This window comes from Panthera leo, chromosome B1, assembly GCF_018350215.1.
Source record: "Panthera leo isolate Ple1 chromosome B1, P.leo_Ple1_pat1.1, whole genome shotgun sequence".
Classification (NCBI taxonomy): Eukaryota; Metazoa; Chordata; class Mammalia; order Carnivora; family Felidae; genus Panthera; species Panthera leo.
Genome location: NC_056682.1, coordinates 151327541 through 151352124, shown reverse-complemented (window position 1 = coordinate 151352124; position 24584 = coordinate 151327541).

Here is a 24584-nt window from a genome sequence, read left to right as displayed (position 1 = left end):
CAGATTCCAGGCTCTGAGCTGTCAGCACAGAGCCCAATGCGGGGCTCAAGGTCACAGACTGCGAGATTGTGACCTGAGCCAAAGTCACACGCTTAACCGACTGAGCCACCCAGGCGCCCCAAGAGAGAGCAATTTTCTAGACTGCTTTATATTACCTTTTCTCTTTTCATTTCTCATTTCCCCAACCCCAAACAACATATTGCATTATCACTCTCATACAGAGGTATTTTTACTCAAATATCTATTGATAAGAGATTAGTTTTTATTATTGTTGTAGCATTAGCTAGAGAGTAATTTTCTAAAATAACTGTTTCTGTTTTTTGCCTAAACCAAAGAAATATCAAGTAAATCTCTCAAACACAACCACTTTTTTCTGTTTGTTTTTTAATTTAAACTAGCTATAAGTTAGTTAACATACAGTGTAATATTAGTTTCAGGTGTATAATATAGTGATTCAACACTTTCATACAACCACTTTTTTGAGTTAGATAAATTTTCACATACGAATGTATTTTATATGAGCTTTTGTATTTGAGTATATTATTCATTTAACTTCTAAAACACCACTGTAGTTGATTATTAAGTACAAAACTTGAGAGTAATTTGGCATATGCAACATTCATTGAAGTTTATTCTGATAGATTAACCTTAGTCCTGAACACCAATGGCACATTAAAAAAAAAAAAATAAAGTGCATTCAGCCAGCTACTATGAATTTTACAGTATTTTTGTCCTTTAATTATATTTCATATTTTAAGTTAGAGTGAATATCAACTAGGAAATTGATGTATTCATTATTAGTATTAGAAAAAATTAAATATTCTATTTATATATGAATATGTTGGTATAGACTTGCCATTTACTTACTTTAGATCTTTAATTAATACTTTTCTTAGCAATCCTGAAATGAAGAAATAATAAAGTAAAACATTTTCATATATATATAGTTATATATATATATAGTTATATATAGTTATATATAGTTAATATATATATATTTTTTATATATATATATATATATAATTTATTTATTTATTTTGAGAGAGAGAGAAAGCATGAGAGGGACAGAGAAAGAGGAAGAGAGAGAATCTCAAGCAGACCCTGTGCTGAAAGTGAAGAGCCCAACGTGGGGTTCAAACACATGAACCATGAGATCATGACCTGAGCTGAAACCAAGAGTCAGATGCTTAACTGAGTGAGCCACCCAAGCACCTGCCCTACTTAAGTATATTGAAATGGAAGCTACTCTAAAGCTATTGGACACTTCCAAGACAATTAGCATCTGTCTGCTCCTTTGCATGTTTAACACCCTTGATAAATAATAACAAATGTTTTATGTGTATAATTTTATGTGTTTTGCCCTATGTATACAACTGTAAAATTGTCATAGTGATCAAGAAAATTATCATATCCACTGCCCCTGAAAGTTTCCAGTTGCTGCTGTGCAAATATTCCCATTTCCAACTGGTATCATTTTCTTCTGCTTGAAGGTCTTCTTCAATATTTCTTGTAATATGGTTCTAATAATGATTAATTTTCAAGCTTTTGTATATCTAAATACATCTTTATCTTGTCATTGGGAGATTTTTGCTGGGCATAGAATTCTAAATTGCCTGTTTTATTTTCTTTTCCTTTCAATACAATCTTTAGATTTGAATTGTTTTTGAGGAGAAGTCTATTGTTATTCTTATCTTAATTCCTGAATATATGTCTCCATTCCTTTGTTCCTTCTAAAATATTTTTTTAATCATTTATTGTAAGTAATTTGATTTTTGTCTGCCTTGGTATTTTTTCATGTATTTTTTTCTAAGCATTTTTTAAACTCCAGGTAACTGGAGGTTTACATCTTTCAATAAATTTTGGAAATTTTTGGTCATCCTTAATTTCTTCAAATATGTTTTACTTTCTGTCCAACATACCTTCTTTTTGAAGGGAATGCTTAAAGTGTCTCACTGCATAGTAGTATTCTGTGGGCGTGTGTATCTGTGTGTGTGTATGTGTGTGTGTGCATGTGTGTGTATTTTAGGCTTTATTATTTAAATAGTTTGTTTTCCTATGTCTTTTAGTATGATTCTTTTTTATCTCTGAGATATCAGAGATATCAGATAATGTGTTTAATCTTATCCAATGTGTTTTTTAAAAATCTTAGACATTGCAGGGTCTTTTTTTTCCTATAAAAACTTGATACTTTTAATATCTACCATGTCTTTTCTCAACATGATTAACTAGCCATCTAGCTCTTTGACCATATGGGGTAGAGTTATAATAACTGCTCTGATTTCATTGTCTACTAATTCAGTATTTTCACATTTATAGTTTGAGTTGCAATTAAATGATTCTACTCATTTTGGGATTGTTTTATCACTCATATGAATTTATTAGGATTACAACATCACTTACTCTTAGATTAATTTTTGCCACTACTGAAGAATAATCCTTCTGAATAACCATATCTCATGCATTTTGAGTTTGTTTCACTTCCATACATGAGAGAGATCAGGAAATATTCCTATCTCTTTGAGAATTTGGAGCCATCCTCCGTTTCATCCTCTGAGTAGTTCTTCCACTAATCTCAGTTCATTTCTTCAAACATATCCTATAGTCAGTATTGAAAGTTCAAAAGAGATCATGTGAAGATCCCCAGAGCTCATGCTCTCTCTCTTTCTCTCTCTCTCTCTTGAATATATCTCACTTAATCTCTCACAAAGTTATCTCTCTCTCTGTCTTCTTCAAACTTCCAGCTTTGTCTCTTAAACTCAGGACAACAGCTAAGCTTTGCTTAGGTTCCCTATTTTGTGCTACTGTACAAATAAATTCTCTCCTGGTAGTAAACTAGGGCAATCATAGGGCACGATCCTCATTTGTCCCCCTTCTTTGAGTAACTTGTCCTTGTTGCCAGATGTCCAGTATCTTAAAAAATGTTATTTATGTATTTTGTCTGGATTTTTAGTTCTTTCAAGAGGGAGGGTAAATCCAGTGTCTGTAACTCTATCTTGCCTATTTCCTTTACATTTTATGCTTGTTTAGTTTCTAGTATCTATATTTATTCCATTTCATTTCTTATTCCCCCCCTTCTTTTTTTAAATGAACTCTTTAGAAGGTCTGAGAATCATAGTAATGACAGGTAAATATTGTTTATGTTCATAGCATTGGAGCATAGTGCCCTGAGTTAATATGATTAAATAAGAAGCAGTAAACCCACAGCAATGATTTGGCAACTATACACAGGACTATAGAGGGTGTTTTACTTGAAATATGCATTTTAATTGATAAATGTATTCAGAACTCAAAAATAAGGAATTATTATTATTTATATTTTTATTTTTTTCAGAGATAGTGTGAGCAGGGGAGATGAGTATGAGGGAGAGAGAGAGTCCTAAGTAGGCTCCATGCTCAGTGTGGAGCCCCACATAAGACTCGATCCCTCAACCCTGGGTGCATGACCTGAGCCAAAATCAAGAGTCAGACACTCAACCAACTGACCATTCAGGTGCCCCCAAAAGTCTTTTTTTTTAAATAATGAATGTGGGAAAAGAAGTCAAACATTGCATAGTATTGTATACTTTTTAAAAAGTTTAATTTAGTTGGGGCACCTGGGTGACTCAGTCAGTTAAGCATCTAACTTTGGCTCAGATCATAATCTCACAGCTCATGAGTTCGAGCTCTGTGTTGGACTCTTTGCTGACAGCTTGGAGCATGGAGCCTGGTTCAGATTCTGTCTCTCTCTCTCTCACTCTGCCCCTCCACCGCTTGTGCTCTGTCTCTCTCTCAATAATAAACAAACATTAAAAAAATTTAGTTTATTTTTATAAAAATGTATATATGTTACTCAGAAAAAAATCACTCTCTGAGAATATGTAATACATGTTTAGAATATTGTTTAACATTGGGCCATTGTTAACCCAAAATATTCCTGGAGGACAGTTTACTAACTTTTGTGGTCTACTTTGAGAAATTCACGTAAGTTGACTTTTCAGGGTCAAGATAGAATACTACTGGTGTTATACCACATGAAGAAATGTCTTTTTTTTTCCCACATTGGATTTTTGTTATTATTTGCACAAAATAGGATACTTTAAGGATTCTAGGGGGTCATCTTTAAGATATTCCTATTCATTTTTCTTTTTCTTTTTCTAGAAAAAGCTCAAAAGAAAATAAAGATACACAGATACATAACTTGAAAGATTTATGTACACACAAAGATAACTGTTACCAAATATCCCTAGAGTGACATGAGACATCCCTGCTAATTTCTAATGATAATATGCCATCTTCATCCTACATTTTCAAACATTTAAATATTATACAACAAAAGAGGCTTGCTTCCACTTAAAAAAAAAAGCCAAATATCTGTTTGTTTTGAAGGTCTTGCTAATGATATAACACTTCAGCTTCTAACCAGTGGATTGTTCTGTGTACCAGTTGAAAGCCCTTTGAACTGACAATCCTTTGTGCTCTCAAGTTCTCAATACTGAAACCAGTGGTAATACCCATGCTTAACTACATGGAGAACAAAGAGCAGATTATACCAAGAATTCCTTTGTATAATAATTGAAAAGTAGAGGAAAAAAATAATGTATTGACAAGAGATTTAGGGCATGGTTTATACTTTCATCTATTGCAAAGCAAATCTATTAAGGAATGCTATGGTGTATTGTGCAAACAAAATGATTTTGCAGTTATATACAGGTTGTTTTATTGGAAGATAACAATATATTAAAAATAGAAAATATAGTTTCTTAATAGTAGCAGAAGAGGTACTAATGATTTAAGTATCTCATTTAAGTAGTAAAAATGGTATTTATTTACAAACCTTGAAATTCTATGTGACTGCATATTAGCCATGTATATATGTGTGATATATATATATATATACACACATATATATATATATCAGCCATATGTGTATATATATATATATATATATATATACAGATATATATGATTTATTTATTTTCTAAAGACATAATATCAAACACGTTTTCAAGTTATTGCTGCATGTTGCATGACAATTTAAATTGTCATGAGCAACGACCAATTTTTGGGTAACTGAAATAGATCGTACTACAAATTATACATTTTATATAATATAAATAAAAATATATTTACATTCACATAGGATGTCAATATATGTTTAATCATTTTGTCATTCTATGCTAGTGAGTCATAAAAACAGAGGTCATCACTGTGCTGTATATGTGGCCATATGTATTTAAAATTGTAGCAATGCTAAATCTAGCATATAAGAGGAAATTCAACTCCTGGGTAGTGTCGGAACTAGGAAAAATGTGTTCCTGAACAGTGACCATCTGTCAAATGAAACTATACTAAAGTAGTGTGTGGTACCCACATGATAGAATCTCATTTACTGAAATTGAACTGAGAACACTGTATGCATTTCATATAAAGGAAGGGTTTCAATTTGACCATGGAGAGACATATAGAAGAAAAAAAAAATACCTTACTCTTCTTGCAGAAGCATTGTTTGTATTGTCCTCATTACCTTACCAAGATGTTTAACGAAACAAAAAAATAGAGGGATACAAGGAATCATACAAATGAGTCTTCATGCATACAAGCATGTTTGTTTAATTTATATGTAGGTCCTACAGAAATATTTTATATGTGATAAGCTGGAAGAAACACCTAAGAGTCTTACTACAACACACACAGTAAATTCAAGAATGTAAGAAAGTCTTTGAAACTAATAGGACCACATCTAGTTTCCTCTCATTCTAATGGTACAATTTATAGGCTGATTTTTACCACTTCAGTTTTATCTTCAGACTCTATCAGCTGAATGATTTAGATGAATTTTGTGTCCTCTGTATGCCAAATCTATTTTGGTCCCTCTGCTATTTAACATTGGCATCCTGCAGAGAAAGTATTTGAAGGCTTGATGCTTTTTCCATTTGTACACATAGAACATAACTTGTTTTGTTTTCCCTTTATCTAAATATAGAGACGGTTAAATACTTTCTTTTCTAAATTAAAGTTACATAAATGCAGTTATCAAAGTTGGTTATAAGCCAGGCCTACCAGAAGTAAATAAAAAAATAAATTATTTGATATAATACCTATCTTGTACAATAGTTTTCAGTGTGTGATATATCGGTTTAATATAACAACCCCAATGTTTTGCCTTATATATTGGTTCTTATTTAGAATTCATGACTGTTGTTTTATTGCCAGAAGTTTTACTGTGAATAGATGAAATATTGTTTGATTTAATTCCTTTGACATTTTGTTTTGACACCTGCACATACAAATTCTACACATTATTTGGTACTTCTGGTTGGATCACTGGCATTTCTTTTAATTCTACCTTTCTGAGATTTTGGGGTGTCTCCAGTTTCTTCAGAATATTATATTTTACTACCACTCTTATTCCTCATCCTGAAACACAGTTCCTCCCTCAAGTAAAATTTAAAACCCTTAATACACCTCTCTTCAACTTATCTACCTGGTGTCTAGTATCCTGTCTGGCACAATGTGGATGGCTAATGGATGTGTGTTGAATTTAAAAAGTCACAAATAAAAGAGTGTTAGCTCATTAGGTGTAAGTTCTCTTTTACTTGGTTTTTATTAACCTGATGTAGAAATGTCTCTTAGGCCTACTGCTGATCATCTAAGCTCTACCTGCCTCTTGCTTCACCTTGAATGGAGTACTGACCACTCTCATCTGCACTCCTGGCTCCCCGTGCAACTTTCACTTGCAGGCTGAGGGCTGCACTGATAACACTGGCCACAATGCTCTGTGTCCTTAACCACAGAAGCGCATTCCACACATGTGTAGTCCAAACATGCACAACCTTGAAAGGTAGGAAAGTGAAGACCTTAAGAGCTGAACTTTGTCCCAGTGTGCTTTTAGGACGTAGTGGTTAAATTCTTCTCCATTTCAATACCTTAGAGACAGTTGTAACCCACAATTTATATGGTTCCTCAGGAGCATGGTCCCATAGATAAAATAATCAGTCACCTTAGTGATAGGAGACAGTTTGTTAATACATCTTTTCAGGAACTCTCTTTCCTTTCTTGCTTTTTCTTATCTTTCAATTATGAGACTGCATTATCTAACGTGCATATAACGTCCATATATATAACGTGCATATAACGTCCATGTCTATGACCCTGCTTTCTGGGGAACACAGGCTAAATGAGCCCATCTCAAACCAACCAGTGATTTTTTTGTGTGTTCTTTCTTTCTTGGGGTTTAACCATTGTTATAGAGATATATTTAAATTTCAAATACATCCCTTTATATAAAAATGGGAGTTAATTCATTTATTAAATAAAACTTTATAGGCCCTTCACTTTACTAAGTCATAGAATGCCTAAGATAAAAATACATGTCTCAGTTTTAAAGTTTATAAATAAGGGAGCAGGAAAAATATAGAGAGGAAACAAATACAGTGCCTTTTAGAGCAACATAAAATGAGAAGAATGGCTGGGATATTCAAAGTCCTACAGCTATCAAAAGAAAAGCAAAGATTAAATTCAAATAGAAGAGCGTGTACTTTAATTTTTGTTTATCAGATTAACGTTCCTGGTTTTTCTACCCTGGTACTCAGTGTCTATATGTGTAAAGGTTTCAGGCCACAGGATAGTAGGAGAAAAAACTAAGCATGTATGGCTGATTCTCTGCTTGAACTATCTGCTGTCAGACAGAGTATGTATGTGGTAATTATAAAAGGGCCAAATGACTTCCTGGGTAGGAAAGGCTGTAGTTTCCATTGAGGCCTGTGACTGTTGTGTGCATGGAATTAATGGACCAATTATTTATTCCTCCCATCAGCTACACTCTCCGTCATGTGATTTTGCAATTCTTTTCACCAATGAGGTAAAGTGCATTTCCTACTCTTTTGATTCTGAGTTCAGCCAAGTGATTTGCTTTGAAAAAAGTGATGTTAGCAGATGTGATCTATGTGTAGTCTTTAAAAAGCATGTGTTTCAGGGCGCCTGGGTGGCTCAGTTGGTTGAGCGTCTGACTTTGACTCAGGTCATGATCTCACGGTTTGTGAGTTCGAGCTCCATTGGGCTCTGTGCTGACAGCTTGGACCCTGGAGCCTGCTTCAGATTCTGTGTCTCCCTCTCTCTCTGCCCCTCCCCTGCTCGCGCTCTGTCTCTCTCTCTCAAAAAATAAATAAACATTAGAAAAATTAAAAAGTATTTGTTTCCACTATCATTCTTGTCCTCGTCACCATTATGATCACTGGAATGAGTTAGGATACAAGATGAGGCACAGGTGGCCCTGTAGTCTCCGCTATCCCAGTTGACAGTTTAGTAAAATCCAGAAATGTGAGTCCATTTAAAGCCAGAAGAGTCACCCAGCCTATATGCTGACCTGATTCTCATAAGATAAATAAGTGCTCATTGGTCTACATCATTAATTGTTGGGGTGATCTGTTGTACACCATTATAGTGGCAGCAGTTACCTGATGCAGAAATTGGTTTCAGTAGTGGAGTGGGGTCATAACAGACTCCTAAAATATGTGGCATTGATTTTGGGGCTATGATAGGAGAAAATAATTGTTAGTAGAGACTGGAAAAATGAGGAAATTCTAAAAAAGCCTGGAAACAATGACAAGGGAAATTCTAAAGTGGTCTGAAAAATGGCCACTTGTGTTACGTTTTTGTAATCATTTGGTAAAAATATTGTTTCAGGTAACTTGACTTTTTTTTCTTTAATATTCCTTAAAGAGGTTTTGGATTTGGGGAGAGTTGCATAAGGAAAATATTGAAAGTAAAATACCGAAAATATATATTTATTTATTGTAGCTATTTATGAATAAACATATAAGTAAAAAATAACTGTGCATTTTGAAATTAAAATTATGAGCATAGGGAGATATCAGGACTTTCTAGGTTTAAAAATAAAGCTATTTCTCATATTTAATGAGCCAAAGATTCTAAAAGCAACACATATTATCAGGCTAAAGATCAAATAAATAATATGGTTATGAGATCCTTTGTTAGACATCTCAAAGACTTAAGGTGGTACCTAGTAGAAATTTTTACCTCGACAAATGTGCTTTTAGGGAACTCAAAGTCATTAGCCTTAAAAAGCCTGAGTCAGTGGGTAGCCTGCCAGTGGGAGGCATTTATCAAAAACTATTATTCTTATGAATTTTGGAGCATGGGTAAAATATAATCTGATACATAGAAGCCCATAAATATTTTAGGGGAGTTGTATTTATGAAATCACTGCCAGCACAGGACTGATATTGTTCAACTGGTAAAATTACCTCTGAGCTTTCAGCTTTCTATAGGAAACCAGAATTGGAAAGTTACATTAGATAATCTACTTATTACCTGGGTGCTCCACTTACATATACTGGAATATGGAAGAAATTATCTAGTTTTGTTTCTTCAAAATCTGGATATGTAGCTTCTCCTTGGCCTCAGTGATTATTTGAATAAAGTTTGTACCTTGGACTCAGTGACTATTGGTGTAAAGTTTGTTGGTAATCCCAACAAACATAAAACAGTTAAGTCTAGTGTTCCCCTATTCAAGGAAAAGATAAGCACAATGACTGATACCAGGATTAGCAAATTTTTTTCTGTTAAGAGTCAGATAGATATTTTAGGCTTTGTGGGGCATAAAGGTCTCTATCACCACTACTCAGCTCTGCCATTGAAGCTAAATTTGTTATAGATAATACCTAAATGTATGAGCATGCTGTGTTCCCATGAAACTTTATTGGCTTATGAACTACTCCAATATTTACTGAATACAAATTTATCCCAAAATACAGAAATTGAAAATAAAACGCATTTGTCACATTATACCATTCTGTTGCTTTTGCAATGAAGTGCTCATATAATTTGAATCAAGGTGTTTTATATATGGAATTCTGAGAATCCCTTACATTAGAATATTTGTGGAATTCCTGTGTAAACTCTTAAGCTGATGTACATTGATATTTATAGCTCATTGCTCATGTATAAGCCTATGAGGATTTCATATAGTGTGGCTGTTGAATACTGAAATTATAGTGTACCTAAATGCACTTTTACAAATATTTTTTTCTGCAACATTTTACTTTGGAGATTTCTAGCTCCCTAAATGGAATGTGTCCCCAAATGTGTGTGTGTGTGTGTGTGTGTGTGTGTGTGTGTGTGTGTGTCTGTATACATATATTTACCAAAAAGGTAAATTAAGGGAATTGAAATATCAAAGTGCATGTTATTGAACATACTGAGACAGAAAATCCTTTGTTCATCTTAAGAAATAATATATGCAGATTAGAGAAAGCTAATCAATTAAGTTGGCACCAATTTTAATTCTTCCAAGCATAATTTACTCTGTTTTAAATAGGAAAACAAGTCATCTGTCAGATATGTTTTTCATAGTTATATCAATAAGTTTGTAATTAAAGAAGTCAATAAAGATACTATATGTATACTGATGACTGACTTGTTTTTTTAGTATGAACATGAATTTCACTTTTTCAGCATTTTCATCTTACAAAAAGTTGGAGAAAAGATGAAAAATGGGTTATAAGTAGGATGCTATTTTAGACGAAAATTTTTCTTTGTGTTTGGATTACAACTCTATTTCTACTGATAATTTTTTTTTAAATAATTCTTTATCCATGTATTTTAAAAACCTATTTGAAATCTTTCTGCTCTTCATTTGGGCAAAAGAAAAACAAAAAAAGGAAGATTTCTCAACAGCCATCAGTCAGTTAATTTGATTCTTGTCTGGATTAGAAGAAGAGAGTTAGATATTCAGAGATACCATATAGCTGACTATTTCCCCCTTTCCTCCTGTATATATCAATTAACCTAACATTCAATCATATAATTTAATATTACTTGAGAACCTACTATGTGCTAGATATTGTGCTATTGACAAGATAGATAGATTCCTTGAATTTATAGATATTATAATTAGCTGAGACAAATTTTAAACAAATTTTAATGTACATGGCATGAAGGAAAATACCAAGTATAATGAAAACATTATAATAGAAACCGAATTTTTTCTTTATGGCCAGCAAAGGAAAAATCTTCTAAATAAATTAGTTTTATACCTAGATGTGAAGAATGAGCAGGAATTAGGCAGTTGAAAGGTTGTGCAAACAGCATTTCAATCACTCAAAAGAACATAACACGAAAAGACCTATGGGAAATATATTTTGGTGTACTTTAGGTATTAAAACTTCAGTGTGTAGCCAACATGATAATATAGATCAAGAATGTTAGAAATTAAAGCTAGAAAGTTAAATAGCAGTTAATTAATATGGGCCTTGTCGTATTTTGAGAATTTCTAGATTTTTAATTAGTGAATATAGGCATCCATCAAAGTGTTCAAATCAGTAAAGGAATATAATCAGCTTTTAGCATTGACTAATATCTATTGTCTGGATGTGATACAGATTATTTTATCCATTCACCTACTAAAACATCTCGGTTGTTTCCAAGTTTTGGTAATTTATAAATAAAATTGTTATAAATTTCTATGTGCAAGTTTTTGTGTAGACATAAATTTTCTTGGGAATATCAAGGAGCATGACTGTTGGGTCCTTTTGTAAATTTATATTTAGTTTGCTAAGAAATGTTAGACTGTATTCCAAAGTGGCTGGATCGTTTTGAATTCTGACTATGAGAATTCATGTTGAATGAGAATTCATGTTGTTCTATGGGCTTGCCAACATTTAGTATTGTCAGTGTTCCAGATTTTGTCCTCTGTAGTAGATGCATAGTGGTATCTCATTGTTTTAATTTTCAATTCTCTGGTGACAAATGATATGGAATTTCTTTTCATATGCTTATTTGCTATTTTTATATCTTTTTTTTTTTTTTTTTTGGTGTGGTGTCTGTTAAAGTCTTTGGTCCCTTTCTTGGTTGAGTTGTTTACTTTCTATTTATAGAGTTTTAAGATAACTTTATACACAATCAGTTTTTCATTTTAAAGCTCTGTTGTTATTTTCTTGTTTTTGTTTTATAAAATGTGGTAAAAGTGAATATTAACAGATTTTTATTTCCCAGGAGAAATAAAGTGATGTCATATATTCAGTTAGTGCTAAAGTAAGTGAGAGAAGTATGTATATTTGAGAAATGTGTAAATTATTCAATGGACCAGAATTTGTGGCTTGAGTGAAACAGTAGGTGGTCAGGAATAGGAAGATTGTTCATATGATTAGCCACAGCCTAATGCTATTTTCTGAAAAGGGAGACTTTTCCATTCATGACAGAAAAGCAGCAGTCATTTCCTTTCTCTTAGGTATAAAAGAAAGTATCCTCACTGTCTGGATTTTTCCTTTTACATATGCGTGCCATCTCTATCATTATCTGCCACTGCCATGGCTCAGAAGACCACATCCCAACTAAAACACCACTCTTTGTGAAGATGGGTCTTCTGAGCCATGGCAATGGCAGATGACGACAGAGACCTTCTTCCGTTTCCTCCTTTCTTCAGTCATTTTTTAAAAGCACTCTCTCAAGGGGCGGCTGAGTGGCTCAGTTGCTTAAGCATCCCACTTTGGCTCAGGTCATGATCTCTCATTCTGTGAGCCTGGGCCCCACGTCCGGCTCTGTGCTGACAGCGCAGAGCCTGGAGTCTGCTTCAGATTTTGTGTCTTCCTCTCTCTCTGCCCCTCCCCTGCTCATGCCTCTGTCTCTCTTTCTCTCAAAAGTAAATAAACATAAAAACAATTTTTTTAAAAAAAGCACTCTCTCAAAAGTGGTGCAGATTTTTTAATTTATTTTTTCCTAGGCCAGAATGTATAGACTATGGATGACAGTGCTCTGGGCCACTACATATATATGAGGTAGGAGGGAAGACTTTCATCCAGTCCTTTACTAATGTAGATGTATCTTTTTTTGTTGTTGTTAAATTGTTTTTATTTATTTTTATTTTTTTATTTTTTTAATTTTATTTTTAATTTTTTTTTTATTTACATCCAAATTAGTATATAGTGCAACAATGATTTCAGGAGTAGATTCCTCAGTGCCCCTTACCCATTTATCCCATTTCCCCCTCCCACAACCCCTCCCACAAACTGTAACCCTCAGTTTGTTCTCCATATTTGTGAGTCTCTTCTGTTTTATCCCCCTCCCTGTTTTTATATTATTTTTTTTTACCTTTTCTTATGTTCATCTGTTTTGTCTCTTAAATTCCTCATATGAGTGAAGTCATGTGATTTTTGTCTTTCTCTGACTGACTAATTTCACTTAGCATAATACCCTCCAGTTCCATCCACGTAGTTTCTAATGGCAAGATTTCATTCTTTTTGATTGCAGAGTAATACTCCATTGTGTATGTATATATACCACATCTTCTTTATCCATTCATCCATCGATGGACATTTGGGCTCTTTCCATACTTTGGCTATTGTTGATAGTGCTGCTATAAACATGGGGGTGCATGTGTCCATGCACTTGATAGGTTGTAGGATATTTCTATTTTTAGTTTTTTGAGGAACCTCCATACTGTTTTCCAGAGTGGCTGCATCAGCTTGCATTCCCACCAACAATGCAAAAGAGATCCTCTTTCTCTGCAACCTTGCCAACATCTTTTGTTGCCAGAGTTGTTAATGTTAGCCATTCTGACAGGTTTAAGGTGGTATCTCATTGTGGTTTTGATTCGTATTTCCCTGATGATGAGTGATGTTGAGCATTTTTTCATGTGTTGGTTGGCCATCTGGATGTCTCCTTTGGAGAAGTGTCTATTCATGTCTTCTGCCGATTTCTTCACTGGATTATTTATTTTTTGGGTGAGTTTGATAAGTTCTTTGTAGATTTTGGATACAAACCCTTTATCTGATATGTCATTTGCAAATATCTTTTCCCATTCTGTCAGTTGTCTTTTAGTTTTGCTGATTGTTTCCTTCACTGTGCAGAAGCTTTTTATTTTCATGAAGTCCCAGTAGTTCATTTTTGCTTTTGTTTCCCTTGCCTCCAGAGACGTGTTGAGTAAGAAGTTGCTGTGGGCAAGATCAAAGAGGTTTTTGCCTGCTTTCTCCTCGAGGATTTCTTTCATCCATTTTGAGTTTATTTTTGTGTATGGTGTAAGAAAGTGGTCCAGGTTCATTCTTCTGCATGTCGTTGTCCAGTTTTCTCAGCACCACTTGCTGAAGAGACCATCTTTATTCCATTGGATATTCTTTCCTGCTTTGTCAAAGATTAGTTGGCCATGTGTTTGTGGGTCCATTTCTGGGTTCTGTATTCTGTTCCATTCATCTGAGTGACTGTTCTTGTGCCAGTACCATACTGTCTTGATGATTACAGCTTTGTAGTATAGCTTAAAGTCTGGGATTGTGAGGCCTCCTGCTTTGGTTTTCTTTTTCAAGATCGGTTTGGCTATTCGGGGCCTTTTCTGGTTCCATACATATTTTAACATTATTTGTTCTAGCTCTTGAAGAATGCTGGTGTTACTTTGATAGAGATTGCATTGAATGTGTAGATTGCTTAGGGTAGTATCGGCATTTTAACAATATTTGTTCTTCCTATCCAGGAGCATGGAATCTTTTTCCATTTTTTGGTGTCTTCTTCAATTTCTGTCATAAGCTTTCTATAGTTTTCAGGGTATAGATTTTTCACCTCTTTGGTTAGATTTATTCCTAGGTATTTTATGGGTTTTGGTGCAACTGTAAATGGGATCGATTCGTTGATTTCTCTTTCTGTCACTTCATTGTTGGTGTATAGGACGAATGCAACCGATTTCTGTGCATTGATTTTATATCCTGCAACTTTTCTGAATTCATGAATCAGTTCTAGCAGTTTTTTGGTGGAATCCTTTGGGCTTTCCATATAGAGTATCATGTCATCTGCGAAGAGTGAAAATTTGACCTCCTCCTGGCCGATTTGGATGCCTTTTATTTCTTTGTGTTGTCTGATTGCAGAGGCTAAGACGTAATTCCAATACTATGTCGAATAGCAGTGGCGAGAGTGGACATCCCTGCCTCGTTCCTGACCTTAGGGGGAAAGCTCTCAGTTTTTTCCCATTGAGGATGATATTAGCATTGGGTCATTCATATATGGCTTTTATGATCTCTAGGTATGCTCCTTCTATCCCTACTTTCTTGGTTTTTATCAAGAAAGGATGCTGTATTTTGTCAAATGCTTTCTCTGCATCTGTTGAGAGGATCATATGGTTCTTGTCCTTTCTTTTATTGAAGTGATGAATCACGTTAATTGTTTTGCGCATATTGAACCAGCCCTGCATCCCAGGTATAAATTCCACTGGGTTGTGGTGAATAATTTTTTAATGTGTTATTGGATCCGGTTGGCTAATACCTTTTTGAGGATTTTTGCATCCATGTTCATCAGGGAAATTGGTCTATAGTTCTCCTTTTTAGTGGGGTCTCTGTCTGGTTTTGGAATCAAGGTAATGCTGGCTTCATAGAAAGAGTTTGGAAGTTTTCCTTCCATTTCTATTTTTTGGAACAGTTTCAAGATAATATATGTTAACTCTCCCTTAAATGTTTGGTAGAATTTCCCTGGAAAGCCATCTGTCCCTGGACTCTTGTTTTTTGACAGATTTTTGATTACTAGTTCAATTTCCTTACTGATTATGGGTCTGTTCAAATTTTCTATTTCTTCCTGTTTCAGTTTTGGTAGTGTATCTGTTTCTAGGAATTTGTCCATTTCTTCCAGATTGCCCATTTTATTGGCATATAATTGCTCATAATATTCTCTTACTATTGTTTTTATTTCTGTTGTGTTGGTTGTGATCTCTCCTCTTTCATTCTTGATTTTATTTATTTGGGTCCTTTCCTTTTTCTTTTTGATCAAATTGGCTAGAGGTTTATCAATTTTGTTAATTCTTTCAAAGAACCAGCTTCTGTTTTCATTGATCTGTTCTACTGGTTTTTTTTTTGGTTTCAAAAGCATTAATTTCTGCTCTAATCTTTATTATTTCCTGTGTTCTGCTGGTTTTTGGTTTTATTTGCTGTTATTTTTCCAGCTCCTTAAGGTATAAGGTTAAGTTGTGTATCTGAGATCTTTCTTCCTTCTTTAGGAAGGCCTGGATTCCATATACTTTCCTCTTATGACCACCTTTGCTGTGTCCCAGAGGTTTTGGTTGTGGTGATATCATTTTCATTGACTTACATATACTTTTTCATTTCCTCTTTAACTTCTTGGCTAGCCCATTCATTCTTTAGTAGGATGTTCTTCAGTCTCCAAGTATTTGTTACCTTTCCAAATTTTTTCTTGTCGTTGATTTCGAGTTTCATAGCGTTGTGGTCTGAAAATATGCACGGTATGATCTCGATCTTTTTGTACCTACTTAGGACTGATTTGTGTCCCACTATATGGTGTATTCTGGAGAATGTTCCATGTGCACTGGAAAAGAATGTATATTCTGCTGCTTTAGGATGAAATGTTCTGAATATATCTGTTAAGTCCATCTGGTCCAGTGTGTCATTCAAAGCCATTGTTTCCTTGTTGATTTTTCGATTAGATGATCTGTACATTGCTGTGAGTGGGGTGTTGAAGTCTCCTACTATTATGGTATTACTATCAATGAGTTTCTTTATGTTTGTGATTAATTGATTTATATATTTGGGTGCTCCACTTTTGGTGCATAAATGTTTACGATTATTAGGTCTTCTTGGTGGATAGACCCCTTGATTATGAAATAATGCCCTTCTGCATCTCTTGATACAGTCTTTATTTTAAAGTCTAGATTGTCTGTTATAAGTATGGCTACTCCAGCTTTCTTTTGTTGACCATTAGCATGATAGATCCCCTTATTTTCAATCTGAAGTTGTCTTTAGGTCTAAAGTGGGTCTCTTGTAAACAGCATATAGATGGATCTTGTTTTCTTATCCATTCTGTTACCTTACGTCTTTTGATTGGAACATTGAGTCCACTGACGTTTAGAGTGAGTACTGAAAGATATTAATTTATTGCCATTATGATGCTTGTAGAGTTGGAGTTTCTGGTGGTGTTCTCTGGTCCTTTCTAATCTTTGTTGCTTTGGTATTTATTTATTTCTATATATATTTTTTCATCTTTTCTCCCCTCAGAGTGTGCCCCTTAAAGTTTCTTGCAGGGCTAGTTTAGTGATCACAAACTCCTTTAAATTTTGTCTGGGAAACTTTTTATGTCTCCTTTTATTTTGAATGACAGCCTTGCTGGATAAAGAATTCTTGGCTGCATAGTTTTCTGATTCAGCATACTGAATATATTCTGCCACTCCTTTCTGGCCTACCAAGTTTCTGTGGATAGGTATGCTGCAAACCTGATCTGTCTTCCCTTGTAGGTTAGGGACTTTTTTTTCCCTTGCTGCTTTCATGATTCTCTCCTTGACTGAGTATTTTGTGAATTTGACTATGATGTGCCTTGTTGATGGTCAGTTTTTGTTGAATCTAATGGGGGTCCTCTGTGATTCCTGGATTTTGATGTCTGTGTCTTTCCCCAGGTTAGGAAAGTTTTCTGCTGTGATTTTCTCACATAACCCTTCTACCCCTATTTCTCTCTCTTCCTCTTCTGGAACCCCTATGATTCTGATGTTGTTCCTTTTTAATGAGTCACTGATTTCTCTAATTCTTAAATCGTGCTCTTTTGCCTTAATGTCCCTCTTTTTTTCTGCTTCATTATTCTCTATAAGTTTGTCCTTTATATCAGCAATTCTCTGTTCTGCCTCATCCATCCTTGCCACCGCTGCATCCATCCATGATTGCAGCTCAGTTGTAGCATTTTTAATGTCATTCTGGCTATTTTTTTTTTGCTTATTTTATCTCTGCAGAAAGGGATTCTAATCGATTTTCAACTCCAGCTAGTATTCTTATTATCATTATTCTAAATTCTGGTTCAGACATCTTGCTTGTATCTGTGTTGGTTAAATCCCTGGCTGTCGCTTCTTCATGTCTTTCTTTTGGGGCGAATTCCTTCTTTTTGTCATTTTGAAGGGACAAAATGAATTAGTGAGGTAGAAAACTTGAAATTAAAACAAAATTAAAAATAAAAATATTAAAATTAAAAATTAAAAACACACCCACACACAAAAATTGAATAGATGATGCTAGATCCTAGGTTTGCTTTGGTCTGGGTGCTGAAAGTTGTTTCACAGATTAGAGAGAGAAAAGGCGGGGGGAATAAAAAGGAAATTGTTTGAGAATTTGAAAAAATGAATGCACTGAAGTAGACTAAAATGAGATGATGGGGGTAAAATAGAAGTTGAAAAAATATACACAAAAGTAAAGGATATGGTAGAAAAAAATTAGGGGCGCCTGGGTGGCTCAGTTGGTTGAGCGTCCGACTTCGGCTCAGGTCATGATCTCACAGTTCGTGGGTTCGAGCCCCACATGGGGCTCTGTGCTGACAGCTCAGAGCCAGGAGCCTGTTTCCGATTCTGTGTCTCCCTCTCTCTCTGCCCCTCCCCCACTCACACTCTGTCTCTCTCTCCTTCAAAAATAAATAAACATTAAAAAAAATTTAAAAAAAAAGAAAAAAATTAAAGAAAATTATTTTAATAAAAATTAAAAATAAATGTGATTTTTTCTTTTTATGTATTTAAGAAAAAAGAAAAGAAACAAAAAAGAGAAAAAAGATTTAAAAAGGAAAAAAAAAGAAAAAAAAGGAAATAGTTTGAAAATTTGAAAAAGTGAATACACTGTAGTAGAATAAAATAAAATGATGGAAGTAAAATAAAATTTAAAAAAATTTACATAAAAGCAAAAAATGTAGTAAAAAATAAAAATATTTTTAATAGAAATTGGAAGCAAAAGGAAGTTTTTCTCATCCTGCGTTTAAGAAAAAGAAAAGAAACAAAAAAAGAAAAAGAAAGAAAAAAAAGAAAATTGTTTGAAAATTTGAAAAGGTGAATACACTGAAGTAGACTAAAATAAATGATGGGAGTAAAATAGAATTTGAAAAAATTTACACAAAAGAAAAAATATAGTAATAAAAATATTTTTAATAAAAATTGCAAATAAAAATGAATTTTTTCTGTATTGAAGAAAAAGTGTAAAAGAGAAAAAGATAAAAAAGAAAGAAGATTGAATAGATGAACCTGTTAACAGATTGAAGTAGGACTGAAATTGCTTTGTTTCCCCCTAGAAGCCAGTCTATGTAGCGCTCTATAGTCCATAAACTAAGCCATTGGTGACTTCTTTTCGTGAAAAGCAAAGTTGGCCCAGTTGGGCAGGACTCAGTGTAACAGCTCTGCTCTCCACTAGATGGCACTGCCATCCTACTGGGGTGGATTGTTGCTGCACTCATAGTTGCATATGCGCATGCGTGGGAGCGGTGAAAATGGCGCCCCCCAGCTACCCAGTCTGTTCTCCCAGATCAGCAATTGCACACCTGTCTTCTGTCTTCAGCTTTTGTCCACTCCCCGCTTTTTCACTCTCCGTGACCAGGCCCTAGGCAGTACCTCTCTCCCAAGTTTTGTCTCAGATGCAGCTGTTTTCCCTGGCCCCTTACTTCTGAAGGACTGTGGCTTTGACCTGTTCTGCCCCGCTGCAGAAGGGTCTCACCAAGCAATGGCCGAATGTCGGCGGCATCAAGGAACGCTTTCTGGACCCTGCTGCTGCTGCTGCTGCTGGTGCCCTGAGACTGTGCCACCTGCCAGCCCGCCCCAGAAATAGCTCGCGAGACAGTGTAGCAGCAGCATTTCAGGGATTATGGAAAATCACAACACACATCTGGCACCAGGCTTCACCCTTAATGACCTTGCCCCAGCACCAGCAAATGTGGCTGCCTTCCGGGGCCTGCTGGGACCAGGTGGCTCCAACAGTCCTTCCAGCAGTGGAACCACTTTTCTCTATGTCACCCAAGAACCTCCCGGACCCCACTCTGTTCCTGGGGATTCGTCCTTCCCACCAGAGCACCGCCAGGTATCAAGCTGTGGAGTTGCAGTCTTTGCACTCCCCTTGTTCACAGTCTTAATTGAATTTAAACCCTCTTCTTTCTCCCTTTTTAGTTTAGTCCCTGCAGCTGTTTCCAATTTTCTACTTTCTGTCCAGCTGCTTTTGGGGAGGGGTGCTTTTCCCATATTCTCCCCTCCCCCAGGCTCTGTCCTCTCTCTGGCCACAAAAGTGGTTCCCGACCTTCCATGGCTTCTCGCTCCCCAAATTCACCTCTCCATGCCATGTACCTGATGAATTCCGTGGTTCAGGTTGTGCAGATTGTTGTGTTAATCCTCCAATCAGTTTTCTAGGTGTGTAGGATGGGTTAGTGTTGGTCTGGCTGTATTTCATGGACGCGAGACACACAAAAAGCTTCCATGCTATTCCGCCATCTTGGCTCCTCCTGTAGATGTATCTTTTTTGTGGTATAAATTGTCTTTCAAAGAAAGTATTTTATAAATAAGTATGGCATACTCAATGATTCATATTAGTGACTGAAAGCTAAAAAAGAGCATTTTAAAGTAATGCTCTTAAAATCATTAACAACAATTTTTCACAGATGCAAAATAAAATGACAGAAGTGTTTATAATTGTAAAGAAAAAATGCTTGTTTTATGTATATAACTTAAGAGTGAACTTTATAGGATGTTTTTAGACCAAAACATTAATTCATTTCTTTGTAATGCCTTTTGGGATGTTTATAAAATCTTTTTATTGAACTCTTACTAGGCCCTGAATAAATATTTTGCTGTATTAAATTGCATAATGCCCATAAATTATGAAGTGAACATAAATTGTATCACTACTGTCATGTGTAAAACTGACATATTGAGATAGTGCATCTGATTTGCCAAAGGATACCCAGACAGTATTGGAGAAGCTCAATCAGAGCCCATGCCTCCTTGATTGAGATCCTCACTTATCCTGTAAGCCTTACACAGTAGGGAACTAAAGTCTCATATTCATGATCAGAATGGATTTGAAAAAAAAATCTTAAATTTAATTTCATCAGGTCCTTTCATTACCAATAGGGCCAGACTCAGGCACACTATAAATATGCCTAGAAATTGTTTCCAGGTGAGTATTTTACTGTACTCATTTTACAAACTTACTGCTTTGCCTTGTTCTGAATGCTTCCCCGTTGTTTTTAACTTTTTTTTTTTTGCCTTTTGTATGATCCCTTTGAATGATGCTCTCCTCAGATTATGTGTTTCTGTTTCCTATACCATTGTCAGTTTCAGTGATTTGATAGAACTCACGGAATTCAGAAAAGTTGTGATACTCATGATTATGGCTTATTACAACAAAATAATACAGATTCAAATAAACAAGAAAAAAGATTTAGACATAGGTAGTAGTTGATATTGTGAACTAGTGGGGGAACTAGTCCACATCCCTTGAATACAGCTCGATAAATATCAAATCATCCTGAATACCCAAGATATTGATCAGAGGACTGAGAGTAAACTACACAACTAGAGGGAGAAAAGAGGCACATCATGGAAGGTAGGGGCTATGGAGATGTGGATCTGGGGAGAAAAGAACTATAGGTGCTGTGGAGGGGAGGAAGCACAGATCACAGAGACAGAGGAGACAGAGGGTGGATGGGGAGAGAGAAAAAGAGAGAGAGAGGTACACAGGGGATTGCACAAGAAAAACACTTCCCCAAAACCATTGACTAGGAAAATTAGAGGGGAATTCTTACAATCAGTGATGTTCAGCCTGAACTTTTAGAAGTCTGCTTAGTAGCCAGGGTGGAGCCTGGGGACATAGCAGTACTCCTGTGGTGAAGGAGACCAGAGATCTGGGAGCAGACAACATGAGGATCCCCTGAGATGCACTAAGAGAAATTCCCCTTCTTGGAATGCATTTGGAAGAGGTAGCATTGCCTCTCAGGGGACCAAAGAGTCAGCGGGCACCATTGCACTGCCCTATTCATTAGCATAAGTCAGAGACACTTGCTGAGGATGGGCTTTTTGGTGCACTATACCATACACTCCAAGCCCCTGCACATTTGTGTGACTTCCCTTTAAAGACAAACCAGCACCAGCCACAGAGCAGTGAGACCCTGCCCTAGAATATCGGTATGGGTCCATGTTGTGCTTGATTCCTAAAATTTGGAGTTTTGAAGCTCAGCTGGCATGCCTGAGATAAAACACAGGTGCAATGCATTGTCAGGTGGGCAGACAGCCAAGACCTAGACAGGGTAGAGGCAGGGATCTGAGCTAGGACACGTGAAGGAAGTTTGTTTACTCCACTTTGGGGGCTTCCCAGACAACAGTGGACATGAACTCTTCTCTCCAGAGATGAGTGAGAGGGCAGATGCCATTATCCCCTTCCCAGCAGCACAGACCAACCTCAGTGAGCAGCACAGCACCCACAATAGAAACTCGAGCCACTTACATCAAGCCCTGTCCCACTGTGTTCTCTAAGTGCTTCTGTACTAGGGAAAGTATACCTGAAAGCCAGAACAGCAGCGGGCCCTTCCCACAAAAGACCAGCACACATGCACCAAATCTACTGAGCAGAGAGTGCAGCCAAGCTTCAGCTCTAGGGGAAATAGGATCTGGCCTCATTTAACAAGCAGACCAAAGCACTCCTAGTTAAAACTCACCACACACTGGACAAAGTCCAAAAATTCCCCACTGCAGAGGACTAGCCTGAAGGAAAGGGTCACCAAGACACAACAGCACAGTGGACACAGCATACACCAGAGACACTTACTGAAGCACAAGGCCCAGGATTGTATATGACCTCTTCTAAATAAAGCCATTACTCTCAGATTCAGGAAACATAATCAGCTTTCCTAACATGAAGAAGAAGACAGAGACTTAGACAAAATACCAAGACAGAGGAATTCATCCCAAAAGAAAGAACAAGAAGAGGTTATGGCCAGGCTTCTAATTAAAAGAGATATAAGTAATATACCTGATCCATAATTTAAAACAACAATTGTAAGGATACTGGCTGGGCTTAATAAAAGCACAGAAGACACCAGGGAGTCCATTACCACAGAGATAAAAGACCTAAAACTAGTCAAGTCAAAATAAAAAAAAATGCTATAGTCAAGATACAAAATGGACTGGATATAATTACACAGGGATGGAAGAGTCAGGGAAACAAACAATTGACGTAGAAGATAAACTTATGGAAAATCAGATGAAAAGAAGAGAGAAAGAAAAAATATTGGATCATGAAGGTAGACTTAGGAACTCAGCGACTCCATAAAACATAATAACATTTGTATCATAGGAGTCTCAGAAAAAAGACAGGGAAAAGGGAGCTAAGGTTTATTTGAGCAAATTATAGCTGAAAACTCCCCTAATCTAGAGAGAGAAACAGACATCGAAATCCAGGAGGCACAGAGAACTCCCATCAAAATCAACAAAGCGGACAATACCAAGACATATCATAGTAAAATTTGCAAAGTACAGCTATAAGGAAAAAATCCTAAAAGCAGCATGGGAAAGAAATCCCTAACTTACACACACATAATGTGATACAACACATTAATAAAAGAAAAGATAAGAACCATATGATCCTGTCAATAGATGAAGAATATGTATTTGACTAAATACAGCAATCATTCTTGATAAAAATCCTCAACAAAGTAGGGATAGACAGAACATACCTCAAAATCATAAAGGCTATCTATGAAAGTCCCACAGCTAATATTATCCTCAATGGGCAAACACTGAGAGTTTTTCCTCTAGGGTCAGCAACAAGACAGTGTTGTCCTCTGTCACCATTTTTATTTAGCATAGTACTGGAAGTGCTAGACTCTGCAATCAGACAACAAAATGAAATAAAAGTCATCCAAATCGGCTAGGAAGAAGTCAAACTTTCACTATTTGCAGATGACATGGTACTCTATGGAGAAAACTTGAAAGACTCCACCAAAAATTTTCTAGAACTGATACACAAATTCAGTAGAGTTGCAGGAAACAAAATCAATGTACAGAAATTGTGGCATTTCTGTACACCAGTGATGAAGCAGCAGAAAGAAATAAAGGAATTGATCTCATTTATACTGCACCAAAACCCATAATGTACCTAGGAATAAACCTAACCAAGGAAGTAGACAATCTGTTCTCTGGAAACTGTAGAACACTTATAGAAGAAATTGAAGAGGATCCTAAGAGATGGAAATATATTCCATGCTCAAGGATTGGAATAACAAATATTGTTAAATGTCTATACTACCCAAAGCAATCTACACATTTAATGCAAACAATATCAAAATACCAACAGTATTGTTCACAGAACTGGAACAAACAATCTTAAAATTCATATGGAACCAGAAAAGAATAGCCAAAGCAATCTTGAAACAGAGAAGCAAACCTGGATGCATCCCAATTCTGGACTTCAAGTTATATCACAAAGCTGTAGACATCAAGACTTTATGATATTGTTTCAACAATAGACACATAGATTAATGGAACAAAATAGAAACCCCAAAAATGGACCTACACCAAATGGTCAACTAATCTTCAACAAAGCAGGAAAGAATATCCAATGGAAAAAAGACAGGTTTTCAACAAATTGTGTTGGGAAAACTAGATGGCATCATGCAGAAGAATGTAACTGGACCACTTTTTTACACCATACACAAAAATAAATTTAAAATGGATGAAATACCTAAATGTGAGACAGGAAACCTCAGAATCCCAGAGGAGAACAGAGGAAGCAATTTGTTTCTAGACACGCCTTTGGAGCCAAGGAAAACAAAAGCAAAAATGAACTATTGGTACTTCATCAAGATTAAAATCTTCTGCACAG